General features: G+C 45.6%; 1 protein-coding gene across 5 annotated transcripts in view; it reads left to right on the top strand.

Annotated features, from left to right (window-relative positions):
- Positions 1 to 17,950, top strand: part of PLXNA2 (plexin A2) — a 412,814-nt gene that overhangs the window by 106,001 nt on the left and 288,863 nt on the right. The gene's annotated exons all lie outside the window — the stretch shown is intronic.

The following is a 17,950-nucleotide window of genomic DNA, read 5'->3' on the forward strand; positions in this document are numbered from 1 at the left end:
CGAATCATTAATTCTGCTCAGATTCCTCTGCAAACAATGAACCAATTCAACATATTCCAAGTCAGTTTAAACAAAAAAAGGCAGCGTCTTTTTTTTTTTCTTTTTTCTTGTGCGTGTGCATGTTTTGTTTCTTCTTCCAGCCTACTTCCAGTGCTGGAAAATATTTGCCCAGTATGGCCAGCCCAGAGCGTGGCCCTGGTGGGGAGCAGTGGCTCCGGTCATGTGGATCTGTGCCAAAGGCAGGGGGCTGGGTCCCCCAGCTGGGCAGTGTAATTAGGAGACGCTTAAGGCTACAACAAGCCGTGCACACAAGCCCATTAATACCGCACCTATCAGTGGCAGTGTGGCTGCCACCAAGTGTAACTTCAGGCATAAGACAAATGAGCAGGCGGGGAGGTTTGGGGAAGCCCGTGCCTGACACTGATGTGAGCGCTGGTGGCTCAGCACCACCTCTTCCTGCATGAGCCAAACTGGAGCAAAAGAAATCCCACGGTGGATGCTGTCCTGCCTTGATGGGAACGGGAACCTCCTCGGTTTCCTTCTTCAGGACCAGTGCCCCTGGGTTGCTGTTTGTAAAGGCTGTGCCGAGACGTGTTGTGTCCTGCAGACACCCGAGAAACATCACTGGGGCTTTCATCCTGTGGTTCCTCTGTCTGTTTATTCAGATTCTCTCTCCTCCCACTTCTGTAATGGATTCGGCTGTAAAGGGAAGGTTTGCACGTCGGGAGGACTGGCTGGGAGCTGGACATCTTTGTGCTTTACTGCTCTCCTAGGAGCTCCAGGGAAATCACTCGGAACATTGGGGCTGTGCCAGACTGGGTTTGTAGAGAATGCAAAGAAAATAAGGTTTTGTCCCAAATAGGCTATCATCTATGTCAAGTATTCTGTGCTTAGCTGCAGTTATATCCCTGCCCAGCTGGCCCCTGGGCCAGGACTGGGAATGGCTCCTTTGCCCACAACCTCTGGGGGAAGTGGCGCTTTTAGGGACGGGAGGAGGCGCCCAGAGCAGCATCCTGCCCCTTACAGGAACCTTCTTCCCGCAGAGCTGCCTTTCTCCTTCGTCTGGGAGGTTCTTTTGACATCCTGAAGATGGTGTGGGAAGCTGAGCATTCATTTCTGTCCTTCTGGAGCCATTTTTAGTATCTTCCCCTTTTTTTCTCACATTTTGAAATTGATTGTTTATCCTCCATACACCTTGATGCTTATTTTCTCCTTTCCAGCCCTCCTCTGAAGCTTCCCTTCCACGCGCTGCCTTGAGATAGTTTAATCTTTGATTCTGCGTAGCCCTTGGCAGGTTTCACCCTGATTGCCACCGTGGTTCACCGCGAAGAGTTTCACACTTATTAGGAAGGGTATAATCTGGGATATGTGAAAAAAAAGAAAAAGAAAAAAAAACAACAAACCAAAGGAAAAAAAAATGTGTGTTCTTTTTAGTGCTGTAGAAGGGGAATTTGCTTACAGGGAAATGGGCCTTCCGAAGTGCTGAGCGAGCTCCTGCGCCCAGGATCAGGCCCTGGTCTGGTGGAGGAGTTTGGTCAGCTTGCTGGGGAGCTGGAGGATTGGGAAACGCCTTGGCTGTGTCCAGGGGCACGGGCTGGAGGAGGATGAAGGGGCAGGTGCAGGAAATGTTACTGAGCCCATGGCACAGAGCAGAGCCCACATCTCGTGTGATTGCTCTGTTACCTGGGACCCCACAGGCTGCCCGAGCTGCGTGGCCCCGCGGCAGGGGGGCTGTGCGTGTCTCTTTGTTTCACGTTAGAGCCAAATGCCAAAATACCAGGAGCACGTTGCCTCCAGCATTTTTTTGGAGTTAGAGGGGGAGCCTTCTAGCTCTTGACATCTTGGCAGGGGTTCTCAGAGCCCATATGTCAGATCCAGAGAAACAGTTCACATTAATTTTAAATGGAAATCTTAGACCTTTGCTAGGCAACTACAGCTCTCATTGCAATTCTACACACAATTTACTCCAAATAGGCTTGACAATAGCACACCAAATTCTGAGTGCTTCAGCAAAACAGCATCACACCCTTTTGAGCGAACATCCATCCTCATTTTATTTGTTTTGTGGCAATTAAAATAAGCATGAAATGTGCTTGGGCATGCTCTTGGTCTCATGCCCATTTTGAATATTAACTCCAAGCCTTCATTGCTATTATTTAGTAATAATGTTTATTACTGGTAGGGCTGTAGTACCTGGGGGCCAATCTTTTCATTATTCAGTATAAGCACACATCAGAAGTAGCTCTTCCCTCGAAGCGTTACTGCTGAAATTGAAGGCTACCACAGGCTACTAGATAGCTTAAACATGGAAATGTCATCTATAAAACAGCCCAGCCCCTGTACGTCAGTCCTTCCCATTTTACATCAGTGTAAGAAAACCTTAGCTCCATGTGTCAGGCTCTTGGTTTTGTTTCCCTCTTACCCTGGTTTCCATTACGTTTGATAGGAAACCACGGCACTATTTTTCCTCTTGGTTTCTAGCATTTTTTTTTTTTGTTCAGTCCTGGGGAGAGGTTAGAAAAAACGAAGGGGCAGCAGGGTTTGGAAATCTGGGCTGCCTGCAGTACATCTGGCTGCCATGCCAGCTCCCCTTCCTCTCCTCCAGGATGTGAGGAGGCTGCCAGCCGATGCAATAACTTCTTCAGAACCAGGTGCCTGCTGCTCTGCTGCCTGCCTTCTGCCCAGACTCTTCCTCCCACATTTCAGGAGGCTGCTACTGTGCACATACAGTAGTTGACTAATTACAAAGCAAATATATATGGCTGTTCAGTTGCCAAAGCACAGGGAATTGTCCGCTGGCAGGTTCAGCAAAATCTGGTTTCAGCTGGCTTGGGTGGATGATGGATGGATGGATGGATGGATGGATGGATGGATGGACGGACGGACGGACGGATGGATGGGTGGATTTGGGGTGCAGACAAGAGGATTTTGTATCTGCATCAGTTGTAGGAAACGCCTCATGCTTAAGCTGTCCTTTAAAAGCCGCAGTGACTCTCCCAAGTGCAGTGGCCCCGTGCTCCTGTGCCCGCTGTCTGTGCTGCCAGTTCGCGTGTAATCAGGAGGCTGAAAATGAGCAGGAAAACTGGGCCAGAGGGGACGCGGAGAGGAAATATGCAGGAGCCCAGCGAAAAGGAGGAAAATGTGGTGCTGAGAGATGCCCTCAGAGGGGGGCAATCAGCAGAAATGCTTTCTCTTTTTTTAAAGCCAAGACATTAACGCTTTTAGAAAGTGGAAAGTAGCCATTACTTTAATACATGGGCGCTTGCTGTGGACTCAGATAGCCCTGCTAAATTTGGAGATACGGCAGGGCTATTCAGAGCAGCTTAACTTTTACAGGCTCCGTTTGAAATTCTGGGTTTTTAAGCGTGTGTTAAAATTCCCTTTTGCTTCACTGAGGCCAGATATCACTGTCTGCTTTTATCTCTCTTACAGAATTTTAGCATAAAGGTTCGAGACAATTGTGAAGTCATCTACTGAGTTACTTGCTTGCATTTTCCATACAGCACAGGATCCTGTAATGGGAATGTGGCGTGGGACTTATTTTTAAGCAATGGAGACGTTTTCTATCCCTTGAGATGCATTTTTGCAATTCCATATTTACTGCCGGTGATTTTTGTTCCATATTCATCCTGCTTCCCTAGTGGTTTGCACTGGTCTTGCAGAAACGTGGCATGCTTAACGTGTTTTGAAATGGCATGAGTGAGATCCGATGAGACACGCTGAAGAAAGAATGCCACTTAGCTTCTATTTCCATTTCCCTTTTTTCCACCGGCAAAACTTTAAACCCTTCGACCATGCAAAGTAATTATTTAGGAATTCTCCTTTGTATTTGTTTTCAGACTGGCATGTTCCCACGTCACCTAATGAGGGTGCTGTTGCCCAAACAAGGTATAAATATTTCCTTATTTAATTTGACCTTTAGTGATAAATCCACGTCTTTGCGCCTGTGCAGAAGGTGAGATAAGGTCGTATCTCACCCAAAGTCAAACCTGCCAGAGCAGAGAGGAGTAGGGGGACTAGAAGAGAACAGCACACGTGGTAAGGGGGCAGAACCGGCACGAAACACCTCTGCTCTGATTTGGCTTCTGATTTTCCCCTGCTCTTTGCAGCTGTTTGACCCCAGCTGCACGGTCTGGTGGGGGCAGGCTGGGCTTTCACCCAGCGAGCACCCCGGGGTGCAGCACGAGCAGCAGCAGCGCCGGTGCTTTGTCTGTGGGGCCAAGGAACCACGTCTGCCCAGGAGGCCGGCCAGTTACTGTAATACGTAAGCAAGGCAGGTTATCTTTCTCAGTTACCTTGAGTCATGAATTGGCATGAAACAAAGCTTACTGGAAAATGCAGATTTTCTGCCATTTCTGAAAATTAACTCCCCTAATTAACTTACACATATAAATGCACTTAGAATGAAGACATTAAGTTGATTATCTAGAAAATTGCTACCTTGGTAGACTCCCTAATGCCACCTCTAAATATGCCAAGAATTAAATTGCTCTTGTGGCATTGTTATGTCACTGCAGTTGAATGCTCGCTGATGGAAGACACCACTTCCCTTTTTGGCTAAATTTAACCTTTAATTTCGGAGAGTGGCAACAACAGAGCCCACTAGTTGGCTGGCTCTAACTTTTCAGAGAAAGACTCTCTCTTGGAAAATCTCTTCCCATGCTGTGCTTTTAGTTCTTTATTTTTATAAATCAGCACAATTCAGCAGTGCTGGCAAACAAGGTAGGTATTTTGGAGATCAGATTTAGCTGCTTGTGTCGCACAGGTATGTTTGAAGTTGTAACTTGGAGCAGCTCTTCACTGCTCAATGAGATATTGAAAACGTGGCTGAGCAAGAGGGTGACAATATGCAGGAGAGGCTTCAAGAGCAAACCCTGGCTGCCTCTGCAGTGGAGGAACTCTTGTGTTCCTCCAGTGTGCATTCCTTGCCGGTGCCCTTGTATTAAAATGAAAACATTTTAAAAAATAAACAGATCATCTGAGCCAAAAGGCTCAGGCAAGAGCAGCTAAGGAATTGCTCCCTGCAGAGCCAGTGCTGTGCCATTTCTTGACCTTGACCACATCGTATTTCCAGTGTTGGCAGGCAGCGACCTGTGGCCGTGGTTACAGACACGGCCTTTTAGCATCGGTACAGAGCAAGGGCCAAATTTCCCTCTCAGCCATTGACAAAGAACAACCATCCTTTGGCTTCATACTGGAATTCCTTTGCAGAGCAGCAGCAGTAGAGGGATGCCAGCAGAGACAGCTCCAAACTCCCCTGGAGACTTCCCTTGGTCTCAGAGGACTCTGATAGTTCCTTCTGCATCTTGGGGGCAATCGTGTGAGTGTGTGAGCTGCAGGGAGCCGAGCAGAGCCCAGTCCTGATGCACGGCACCGCTCTCTGTAACTCCACGACTGATTTCCTTCAGTGCTTCCCTTCAGTGCTGCTCCGTGCCCGATTTCTGTAGCTGTGTTCCTTTCTTTGAAGAAAGAAAATCGTCCGCTCTTTCTTCAAAATACAAAAAGAACTTGTTCAAATGCTTTTAAGTTGTGTTCCGTGTGAGATCGCATTGAGTGTAGCACGTTGTGATGTCGAGGACCCTGAGACTGAGAAATTTCAGGAATATGCCACTTGTAGTAGCCTGCTTTTGGATTTTGTTTGACAGTGAAGAAGCTGCATGACACTGCCTGGATTGGTGGCCTTGAAAACCAAACACTCTCTCTGCCCCAGATATTCATGATTTTCAGTTTGGAATAAGAGTTATTCAGAGTGCGTAGTGTGCTGATATGCTGCCAGCTTCAGATGGTAAAAGCAAATATGTAGCTTTACGCGGCTAGAATTTTGTAAGAAGAAAAGCTTTATACTGTGCAGCATGGACCGAAGGAAAAACAGCCAAAAATTTATGCTTAAACCTCCTGGTTACGCTTTGCAAATGGTACTAAAAGGCCAGAGCTGAACAGAACTGAATTAAACAGAAGGCCAAATTTAGACTTTAATTTCCATAAACCTGATCTGTGATTATTGGAAAAGTGGGGAGAGGAAGAGAGGGCTACAGGACAGGTCCACTTCTGATCCTTTTAGAATAAAGGCTTGACTAACGGCACAGCTTCCTTGGACTTTGATGGACACAGGGACCACAAACTGCTTACAGGGGAGCTTTAACTCCGTTTAGCTTCCACTGGAGAACGTCTGTCTGTCCTCATGGAAAAAAAAAATAAAAAAAAAGAAAAAAAAGAATTCCAGACATATCTGATTCCTAAGCCAGAGCTGTCATCACATAAAATGTCATCATTTGGTTCCAGTACAAAATAGATGAGTTCTCCTAATTTATTGGATACTCAAGCCTGTATTAATTGCTATCTGTAAAGAATTACAGTATTTCAAACCATCCATTAGCAAACTTCAAGATGTTTTATTATTATTATTATTTGGCAATTAGCTGCTGCAATTATCTTGCTAAATACTGTTTAAATGGGTTCACTGCAGCCCTAGGTTTTGTGCTTTCTGCGTGTTGGGGTAGTCAAAAGGAAAGATCCTTCACAAAACCTCTTCTTGATTCTCATGTTGGCAGCTGCCCTGTGGTCAGAGGAGGGCAACCTCCCTCCTCCCAGCCCTGGGCTGCTTTGCTTCGTGCAACTCACACCGAGAGCAAGGGGGCCGTGTTCAGGGCTGCTCTGCATTCCAGAGGCAGGGTCAGGACCACGCATTACTGATGATGTTGATAGCAAAGCCTGCAGCCACCGGGTTCACCAGGCTTTAGGGGTAAATCCATGCAGCCTGACAAACCACTGCACCAAGGTCTGCCTGGCCAGTGCCCTCTGGGTGCATTTTCAGATGGCCCTAAATGCAGCCAGCAGGAACAAGTCCCTCTCCCAGCAGCAGACGGTGGTGATCCACAGCCCCGGGCTCTGAACTCGCTGCTGGTGCTTCGTGTGCCTCGGCAGCTTCTGTTTCCCTCTGATCACTTCCCCTTTTCGTGCCAAGAGAACAAGTCTCCTTGTACATATCCATGCCATCAGGTGCAGGGGGTACAGAAGTGCTGGCATGCGATCAAACCAGAATTCAGTCTTTTAAATCTGCCTTCTTTAATGCCAAGAAACCAAAAATGGACTTCCATTGCTTGAGATGTTGAGTCGTAGCAGTACTGCTTTAGTACTTGAATTTTAAGCCCTTGATTTTTTATTTATTTTTTGTCCTTCTGTTGAGTCTGAGACATAGTAAGTTGTTATTTGTCTGGGTATCAGAAGCCTGGTTAAATACTATCAGTTGCCTTAGGGCTATGGAATATTTCATCACAGACAGATAAGACCCAATGTCACAGTTCTCAGAAATGTCAGAAAATTAATTATGGACTCTTGCCAGCCCCTTTACTCTCCTCCCCATTCTGCTTAATGTCACGTTTAGAGACTTAATTTAGGAAACTATCTCATTAGCTCCAGCAGACCAGTAAGAAAAACATTTCTCAGTAGACGTATAGGGTTCTGCCCAGTTCATTGTTTGCTGAGTGCAAAACAGGAGGATACACAGAGAGAGCAAAGCTCATATGGTTCCAGACCTAAGCTTGGGCTTGGTGTCTTTCTGCAGTCTCAGTGAGATCAGACTGTATGTCCTAGACCCACAGTCCTTTTAAAGTATATTATGAAATATTCAGTTCATAATTTGCTAACCTCTTCAGATCGTGCAAAATTCATCAATAAGGCTGACTCTGATGGCTTTATCTAAGACATCCCTGATCTTGACCCTAACCTTGATAAGAGAAGTGCTCTGACTGTCTCCCCAAACCTGAGAAAAACGAAGTCTTTGACCACAGTTCCATCGACGTGTAGTTTTCCCAGAGATATTGCATGTTGCTAATTTGTACCCAGCCTGAGCAGGAATTCCTGGCAAAAAGGGAAGGGAAAGCTATCCGTCCCTTTTTCTTTCCTCAGCTTGACAAAGACACGCTCTCACCTAAACACATGGAGCCCCAACTATTTTTTTTTTCTTGATTGGATGGATTTCTGACTCACTCCTGTTAATACAGCCCCACGTGCTGCAGCACATCTGCCTGCTCTCCATATTTTCAATCCTCCCTGATACTCGTTTTTTATCACTAAATATTCTGCTATCAAGACTACACGCACTTGATCTCACTCCAGGATTTAAGAGGGCTGGTACACAGAGTTCCTTTGTATGAGATGAGACACTTAACCTTTCCAAAGAGAAGAGCTGTTTTTAATCATTACTTCTGATTTGCACATACAGAGCATGAAGCCTAAAATCTATAAACATTTCAGGCTTTTTGTGGAGTGTCTTTTCCTCTCAAGCACTGCATTTACAAGCCATTTGTTTCCATTCAAAGTTTGAAACTGTGATTTTGCTGCAGCCCTTCAGCAGCTGAACTGCACCAACAGAAGTGCTCAATCCATCATTAGAGCTGTGAAACATGCCTCAAAATAAATAAATAATGGCAAAACCATTCAGTTTGGATGGGATGCATGGCGAGGGGGGGGGGAAGGGTGAGCAATTTGCTTAATGGATTTTATTGATTTAAAGATTAAAATACTCAGAGGGTTAGATACAGCGAGACCCTATTTTTCTACTGGAAAATCACAATCACTTACAGTGTCTTTGTGTAAATTCAAAAATTAAATGGAGCTAAATCTATGGCACTGTCAGCTGAAAATTGGTAGGTCCTTGAGGGATGATGGAGCAGGGGGGGATTGTTCCGCGCTGAGCAGTTTATGGACTCTGCTATGTATTAGTGTCCTTATGTTCCCTGTCAACTGTGGTCTAGGTGGATTTTGAAAAACTGTCATCAGATTTCCCTCTGCAGGATGTGTTCTGGTTGCTGTAACTTCTCTAAAGCCCTGTTTTCATCCGTGCTCTGGCCTTTTTGCCCAGCCTCTGACCGGTCTCTCCTGGCCGTGAAGGAGAGGGGTAACCCGGGGGGCTCCCAGCGGTGGGTGCTCTCCAGCCCTGCCTTGCTTTGGTGCAATTTAGCAGTGTGGAAGGGACGAGCTCAGATTAGAGCGGCATTTAAGTGGCTTTAATTTGCTGCAGCGGCTGGTGTATCTTGACAATGCACTTTGCATTTAAACTGTCTTTTTGCGCAGTGTTAGTGCTTGTGTGTGCCAAGTAGGAGCTGGTGGACTTTACAAGTCGGTGCCTAATTACTGGTAAATGCCTAAAAACTCCATTTCATATGCACGCTGAACAGTTCCCTGAAAGAATTACAGTTTAGAATATTCTTCTAAGGCTCTTGCAAGTTGAGAGCCTTGTCCCAAACCTGCTGTACTCAGACCATGGGAAACGCCTTGCAACCCAGCTTTCCAAGAACTTCTTTCAGTGCCTCGTTTCTGAGGGTTCACAAGAATACTTGCGCTGCGATCTCCCTGGAGATGAAGATCAGATCCTCTAAAGAGCTCAGGTTTCCTCTTGTGATACCAAAATAGAATTTTTCAAAGGCAAAAGCATCCAACTGAAAATCACCATCCGAGGTAGGCTGGAAATCTAAGCCTAACTGCAGGCACTGAGTGTTTTGATGCAATTGCCTGAGCAATTCCTCCTCATTTCAGAGGAGGTGGTGGGAGGACTGAAAATTGCACTCTATACGGGCACCCAAATTTAGCTGTCACATCTAATATTTGTAGATCAGACCCTTCTGTGCTTCTTTTTTTCTTCTGGAAAATGGGGATAATTATGCTAGCTCTGTGACATTTGTGTCTGAAAAGCGGCGCACATGTGTAAAATGTAGAGAAGGGTGATTATGTAGCTTATTTACACAGGAGAGGATTCCCAAAAGAGAAAAAAAAATACATGAATATGTTGCCTGGAATTCTAATAAGCTGATTTTGCTTATTACATTCCAACTGAATATTAGTAACGAGATGAGATTCAGCGATAAATATACTCTGCTTGAAAAAGTTAGAAATCCAAGGTACCAAAGCAATCAGTTTCTTTTTTTTTTCAGAGCTCTTTGTGCCAGTGCTGCCTTCTGACTTCATGCTAGATCACACAGCCCCCTTCCTCTGCCCTGCAGACAATGTGATCTGGAAGAAACAATGCAGACAATAAATTAGAGGGAGAGCTGCATCTGTCTTCTTAATGATGTTGTATTCTCTGTGTGGTCATCAAAAACTCCCACCACCTGTTCCCACCTGTTTTGTCCTATCCTTTTTGTAACCGGCGCATCCACCTTCCCAACCTTACAGTCAGTCCAGCTACAGTGGATGATAAATCACAGTAATATTGTTTTTAAATGAGAATTTTCTTAGTATTTCAGTGGACAGGTGGATCCCACTTCTGTTGCTCGATAATACCCAGAATATTGTAAAGTGAGTGAATGCTGGAGGAACACATCAGTGACATGGTTGTGCTGGATGACAGCACAGCCCTGCTTGGGAAACCTCTACAGTCTTCATCAGGGAGGATCTGCAGTAATTACTTCATTTGAATGCTGGAATAGGGATAACTGACTGATAGCTCTTGAAAACCAGACTGACTTTATTCACAGGCCTGATGTAGGCACTAGCAGTGCAGAACCCTGCTTGGTATCTTTTCTGTGTACACCACTGAGCAGTTACGAGAGAGCTGTAATTAAGGAGTAAGTCCTCGTTGTCCCTGCATAAGCCTTGCCTTCTCAGCTGACACTCCCAAACAGGTGGCCAGGAGTGTGAATGAGGACGGCAGTGACTTTCGGTGCACGGTCATCCAGAAAAATCTTGTTGCTTGAGGAGTCCTAAAGAACTCTCAAGAGTCAGACCAGTTGTTTTGTACTTACTCTTGCCCTTTTTTTCCTGGGATTGTCATGCATTTTTGCCATATTGCAATGTTACGCAAGGAGACTTCATTTGGCTGTGGGGATTACAACTTTATATTTAAGTCAGGGGCAACTCTATCACTTTCTCCTGTTAAGAGGAAAAGAGAAAAAGAGTTTTTAAAAGGCTCTTGTGAGATCCTGCAGTTGGCCTGCAGATCCTGGAGCCAGCAGGGTTCAAGTAAGTTGGTCTGATGGCTGCTGAATATCCCAGAGAACATTTTTTTTGAGGAGCTGGAACAGATGATGCAGGCATTAAGAGTGGTTTTATTGCTTTTGAATTGTAGCCAGCAAGCATATAGCCAGCACTTTACCCACATATTTTGCATTCAGATAAATTTTCATTCTTGCATTTATCTTCAGTGGGAGATTTACAGATTTAAACCTGCATCTCCAAAGGGGCTTGCATGGCTTTTAAAATGGAGGGACTTTAAGCTGGTGTTCATGAAAGATGAATTTTAGGATCTGTCTTTGCTTCAGACTTAGCCAATTTGTTCCCCTCTATGTACTAAGCTGTGAAATTCATATCTTTAAACTCCCAAAGTCTGAACTGTGTAGCTGAGAAGTGTCACCTGCTGGGTGAGAATTTGTCCCAAACCTTTCAGGGGAAGGAAGAGGAAGGGTGTACCCACAGTTCCAGTTGGGTTCACATCTCATCTAAGCATTGCTCAAGTGCAAACACAGCTCATTTGCCTGAGTAAATATATGGGAACCCACTATGCATCATACAGATCAAGCTACCATAGTAGTTTGTGCTAATCACTGCTGTATGGTGCTGCTTGAATCCTATTACCTGGATTTCAATATGACCAGGCCACAGAAAATGCACTTTGCATGGCTCTGCCCCTCGTGCAGCTCCGTGCATCGCTGTGAGATGAGAGCGAAGCGAATGTCAGCTGCTGCTAAACCAACATGGCAGAAGCGTACGCTTATTTGCACAGAGGTAAATGATTTCACAAAATCCACAGCAGCGGGGGCTGGCCTTGTCTCTAGTGCCATGTGCAAAGATTAAGCCTTGATAAGCTGTGGGACTTCCATTCTCAAAGCAGGTTCATTACTGGCAATGAGTTCCCACTGAAGTACTGCAACACCACATAAGGAGAGGAAATGAAACATCTTAATACAGAAGACATAAATGACAGTCTCCTGTAACCTGATTAAGAAACAAGAGAGGCTTAATTCAGCTGCACCAGGTTATAAATAGGTCCGGGACTACGCCCCAGACAACCATTCAGGCGTGAAGACATTTCAGATCAAAACCTCTGGGTCTTCTGAGACACATGTACTGAAACAATGATTACTGAATCCTCCAGATGTCTTTCTCATACTTTTTAATGTACCTCCTCTACTTTTCTTTTACTAAACCAGATATGTACTTAAACGTCTAATTTACATAATGCATTAAATATTTAAGATTTACTCCAAGGGCCTTTTGTTTTTCCAGCCAAAAAATCTAAGAAATGATTGTTTTACCTCCACAACATTGAATACAGAAGATCATTTCAAGTGATCTGTTGCGCACAACCTTGCAATTATGTGAGAACTCAAACAATGCGTGTGGGGAAAAGGACCAGACCGGGCAGGTTTAGCTTATTTTATTTATACTTGACTAGAACAGGTGAAATCAGTGGGGTAACTATTTTGTTCAGCAGATGTCAGCCGGAAGAACCTGCCTTGTTTCCACTTTTGCACAGTTCATTATATTATGATCTACATTTGCATCTTATTAGTAATTCATAATTTGCTGGAGGTGGTGCAGTGTAACTGGCAGCACTGAGACTAAATTGCAGTGGAGACAGGAGCCCGATGTCTGCAGAGCAGTCTTGCAGGTGTCACAAAATTCCCTCAGTCTTGCTTCCAAATGAAAATCCATTTCCAAACAGGAAAATATTTTGAAGCCATCCCTCTTTTTGGTCTGGCCCAGCGTACCTACTTCCATCTGGGTGTAAGCAGTGCAAAAGTCACACAGATATGCAAAACAAAATAGAGATCAGTCTCATAAATACATGTGGGGTTTGGTTTGAATTTGGAGCAGTATTTCAGGGCAGTTATCAAATAAATTAACGTTGCCAAGACATTTCTAACTTATCTGTCTCTCTGTACAATTTCTCTTCGCAACTCCATGTTTCTCTCCATCTCCCTATTGCATTCCTATAAGGTAACTTGTACAAAAACAGCCTTCCCCCCTCATACAGAGAAGGCACTTCTCCTGGCCTTCATTTTTTGCCCAAATCTTGCACTCCGAGCTTCTCCTCAGACCAGAGGTCCTGCTGATACAAAGGTATTTCCTGGGAGCTGCTGCAGTACACGTCCTTAATTAAAATGGAAAAAGCCATCACAAAAGTGGAGCAGAAGGGGTTAGTGAGGGAGGGAGGATGGAGAAATATGTCAAGGCTCTTTCGAAACAGCTACCCAGGGCCCAGCAGAAAACGCTGCTGCCTAGATGATGTTTGGGGTTGGAAAGTGAGGCTAATTCAGTGTAATGAGAGGTGAACGGTACTCAAGACGCTTCCCCTGCCACAGGAGACCCCTTACAAACGATTTTGCTCCTTCAGTCATTAATTTTTTATGAAGTTTAATAGGCCTGCAGCCTAGAGACCTGCCTGGGTGTTGATTAGCTTCATATTTTCTCTCATTAATGTAGAATCTGATTAGCCCTTGTTACAAGCATTTCATCTGATTTGGCAAACGGCATTGTTCTGATATTAGTTTACCAGATTAGACAAGTTTACTTGGGCTGAGGAAATAAAGCCTTTGCCCGCTCAGTGCTCCCACTGCCTCCCTCAGAGGGACCTGGCGGCCAAAGGCCTCTGTGAAGTCCATGGTGGTTATGAGGGGCTGGAGCCGGCACCCAGCGAGCAGCCGGCACTGCCCCTGCTCCCCTCACGTTCCCCACGGCCACTTGGTGTCCATGGGGACAATTTGTGGTGTTCAGCCCTCAGCCAGGGCTCGCTGCGGCCTGGTCTGTGACAGTCAGCGCCTGGCGCCCTCTTTTCCTTCACCTGCCCTTGTGGCAGCTCCATGTTCCCCGTCATGGCCCAAACCTGCCGCCACTGCGCCCGCAGCTCGGCCTGGGCCGGGACATGGCGGTGAGGAACCGCCTGTGGAGCTTCTGCTCCTCTGGGCTGGCCTGTGGCAGTTCTTCAAGCAAACAAACCTCAGCTTGGTGGCTTAAAGCTTTCTGACCTTAAAATTCACAGTTCCCTGTTTCTCGATGCTCTGTGATAGAGACGCGCAAGGAGCACGGTCTTTAAATCCGTTTAAAACTGCTGTTAAATGGAAATAAAAATAGTGTTGGTACAGAGCGAATGCTTAAGGGCAGCAGAGGCTCACTGCATAATAAGCTGGGACAACAGCTCGGCAGCCACGCTCTCGACGCGCCAGCCACAGCTTGCGGACTTGTTGGCAGTGCGATTACTTTGCCGTGCAGCTGCCTGGGTTTGGTTCAAAGGGACACCGGGGCTGGTGGCAGGGCCTGGCACCTGTCCCCAGCCATCCCCAAAGCAGGACGTCTCCTTTCGGAGGGGTGCGGGGGATCCCGAGCACTGAGTGAGCCCTCGGAAGCAAGCACGGTGTGCTGTGATGGTGAAGGAGGCACTTCTCTTTCCAGGGCTGTCAGGAGGATTTGGTGCAGCGAGCACAGGATATGCCAGCTCGTCAGGGGTGTTTAAAAATATTTACTTAGACCCGACTTTGACATTTTTCTAAAAATTTCCCGAACTTTTGTTATGTAGGGCAGAACTGAAGCTGGACAATCATCCTTCAGGGAAATAGATGAGGCCCTTATGGTTTTTTCTGCCCTGCTGAGGGAGGAGGAGGGCTGTGGCAAGATGTACAAAAGAGGAGATTCGCTCTGAGGCATGGCTTTTTGCTCTAGCCCTGCTTTTGTGCTCCCTTTGTGAAAAGTAAAAGAAGTTTTATGAATGACCTGAGCACTTCCAGCTAATGGCTAGTGCTGAAAAACACCCATTGATAATCCCAGGTGAATAATATCTCAGCAGACTAAGGGAGTCTTTTACCTGTCTGACACTATTATAGATGTCGTTAGTTAACAAGGATAGTCAGGGGTTTCAGAGCAGGCATTAAGTGAGATTGCCTGGGTCATTTTTAATTATGCAGATTCTCCATCTTCTTCTGTCAGAACACAGGAGTTAAATAAACACAAATGGATCAAACTGCTGTGCAATAGAAACTTTATGTTAATATAGCAAAATGCACGGCAGGAGGTGGCAGTTCCATTAATCTCTGGTGGATGGAAGTGTGCAGGGACTTAAAGAAACATTTGTTTCTGTTCACCAGGTAGTGAAACAGGGAGCATTATTTATAGTGCCCCAGCAGCCCGTGTCCCAATGTGCTGGGCACAGCATATACCTGTCTTAAAGGATGGTGCTTGGCCTGAAGAGACTGCACTCTAATTTGACAAATAATTTGAGAGAAGTGATGTCAGGGGGATAAGAGACCTTGTATCACACAGCAGGGCGATAGCAAACAATCCTAGTGCTTTTGTTTAGAAACTGGAGTTCAGATAGCCGACCTCATTTCACACTGAAACACCAGTTTTCCAGAAATTAAAAAGCACTCGGTGAGAGGGAGCCTTGTGCTCAAGCTCCTGCTCAGCCAGGTTTGCTGCAAGGGTGTAAGCTTCAGGTGTTTTATCCAACAAAGCACCTTAATCACTAAGTTGCAGGCTTTTTGGAATAAGGCTGTTTCTGCCTGACTTGCAATTCAACCCAGTTGTAAGAAAGAAGAAGGTCAACGGTTTTCTGATGGCTAATTGCTCAGTACATAGCACAGAATGAAAGGGAAGATGAAAAAGCAAATCAGATGGCAGCAGCAGTGGCTTCCCAAGCAGTTCTTGCCAAATGGAGGAGAGAGAAACAAAGAGACTGGGCACTATTTACTTAACACTGTGAGCTGCTGTCTCTGCATAGGAGGCTGAGCCTTATAGAAGACACTGAGCGCTGCCCTACCCTATTTATCTATTTCAGCTTGTGGCAACACACGCTTTGCCTCTGCTGCCAAGCAAGCTGGGTGTCAAATCAGTACAGATGTGCGTAATTCAAGCTGGCACAGAAAGTGATGGGTTTTGCATTGGACATGTTTATTTTCTTCTTGCAAGGCTTAAGCATGTCATTTGCTGTCACACATGCCCTTGTGAAATCTTGGCAAGAAATCAATTTGATTTTCAATGTCAAGCAGCTTTCTTTAATGTCTCTAGATAAGGTTTGTGTGTATTTTGTTCTGGAGGAGTTATGTATGTACCACCTGGGGTCAACAGCAGAGAGCTCCCTGTGAAATAGTCATGCACAGAAGTTCAGTAAAATCTCTGCAGAGCTGTTGTTTCTTTTCCATCTCTTCCAGAACTGGGCATTCTCACTCCCATCTTCCACAACCACGTGAAGGACATGACAGAACACAGAACACTGGTGCCCAGCAGGTATCAGGTAGTCTCAAGGGTCTGATTTCTTGAGACACAAAGAAGGGTGAAAGATCAGACAGGATCCTTTCACTTCTAAGGGACAATAAATAGCTAAGTGTGATACGTTTATGGCTTTTGTCACTGTTAGTGCTGCAAATATACAAAACAGTGCTGTAGTAGTGTGTGTGCAACACCCACAATAAAGTGCTGAGATGCTCACGCAGAGCACCAAAACGCACGTACGTGAAGTGACCAAAGCAAATGAAAAGCACCCGTGTGGAAGCAGATATGCCTGAACCACGTTTATAATGTCATCCGGCTGTCAGTTGTAGGGAAGTTGTCAGACTGTATGACAACATGCAAGAGGCTCCCAAAATAGAAGGGTTCTATATTCCAACATCATCACAGCAAACGTGGGTTTACAAACGCCTCTGTTTACATCAGCTGCGTCTCGTCAAAGGCCTTTAACCCCTGCTCAGCCCATGTGGAGCTGTGTGATCCCGTTAGATCTCACAAGCTGAGCGGTGTCAGGGGAGGTGACCATTTGCATTGAAGATCTCCGAGGTACGCTGTCGTAATTCTTACCATTCAGAAAATGACTCCCCTCTGAGCTGGTGCTTTATTCTGTTCAAAGAGATACTTGGTCTTTTGATGCAGACAAACAGCTAAGATGGGCGTCCCAGGAATTCATGCAAGCAGTGGCTTCTGGCTGTTTTGGAAGCCAGTTCTGCTGTCCTGAATAGTCTCTAATATGAACAATTATACACTGCTTCCTTCCAAGATGTATAGTAACTTGCCTTGTGTGCTTGTTTCCTTTTGCTTATGCTGGCGCCGTGATTGCGCTTGTTCTATTACTTTCTCTCTGATGGGTGAAGTAATTCCTCTATGAATTTGTTATGCTTTAGGATTAATAGAGAGTAAATGAATACAGTACAGAACAAATGCAAAATTGTCTTCAGAAGTGTATGAATCTGTTCCGCCACATGATGTACCATTTTTTTTTCTCATTCTATTTCATTTCACCCTTTCCTTCAACAAAGTAGTTAAAAGCCGTTGCTATTTATAAATTTACTGCACAAATATTCAGCGTCAGACTGAAGAGCTTGGTACAGGCTCCCATGGGAGGCCAGGCACGGAGGAGAGGTTACCCCGCTCTGTACATGGTCTCTCACCAGGAAAGGATTGAAGCAGAACAGGAAAGCTGCTTTGGAAACTGTCTTAAGCATAAGCAGATGGCACCAAAATCTGATAACACTTCATGAGTGTGAAATTCATTAACTCCCCTCCCCGCTCCCCAAATTAATATTTTTAAGCCAAGTCTTACAGAGTTTCTGGTGTAAGTTTTGGGTTTAGATAGTCTGGCTCCGGAGGGCTGCTCCCCAGCCCAAAAAGCAGCCTAGTGTGGGTGCAAGGAGTCCGTCTCGCCTAGCAGTTCAAGCAGTAGTAACCATCACCAGCTCTCGCAGGGAAAACCCAGCTCCGTGGATTCACGAGGTTGTGGCAAGCAGCTACTGACTAAGGGAGAGAGAAGGCTTTGAAGTCCCAACGTGGTGCAGTTTTCCACTGGCTCTGTGATATTCCATGTGTGTTATAAGCAGGTCTGAATGTTTGAATGAGTTACATCAGAATATTTTACTCCTGATCGTTTGGGTTTTGACATGTGAGTGATATGAAAGCAAATGCAGTCCCTGTCCCGATCCGTCCATATGGAAGCGGTTCGGGGAGGCTGTGTTTCAGGACTGCGGTTTGCTGG

The sequence above is a fragment of the Anas platyrhynchos genome, chromosome 27 (assembly GCF_047663525.1).
Source record: "Anas platyrhynchos isolate ZD024472 breed Pekin duck chromosome 27, IASCAAS_PekinDuck_T2T, whole genome shotgun sequence".
Lineage (NCBI taxonomy): Eukaryota > Metazoa > Chordata > Aves > Anseriformes > Anatidae > Anas > Anas platyrhynchos.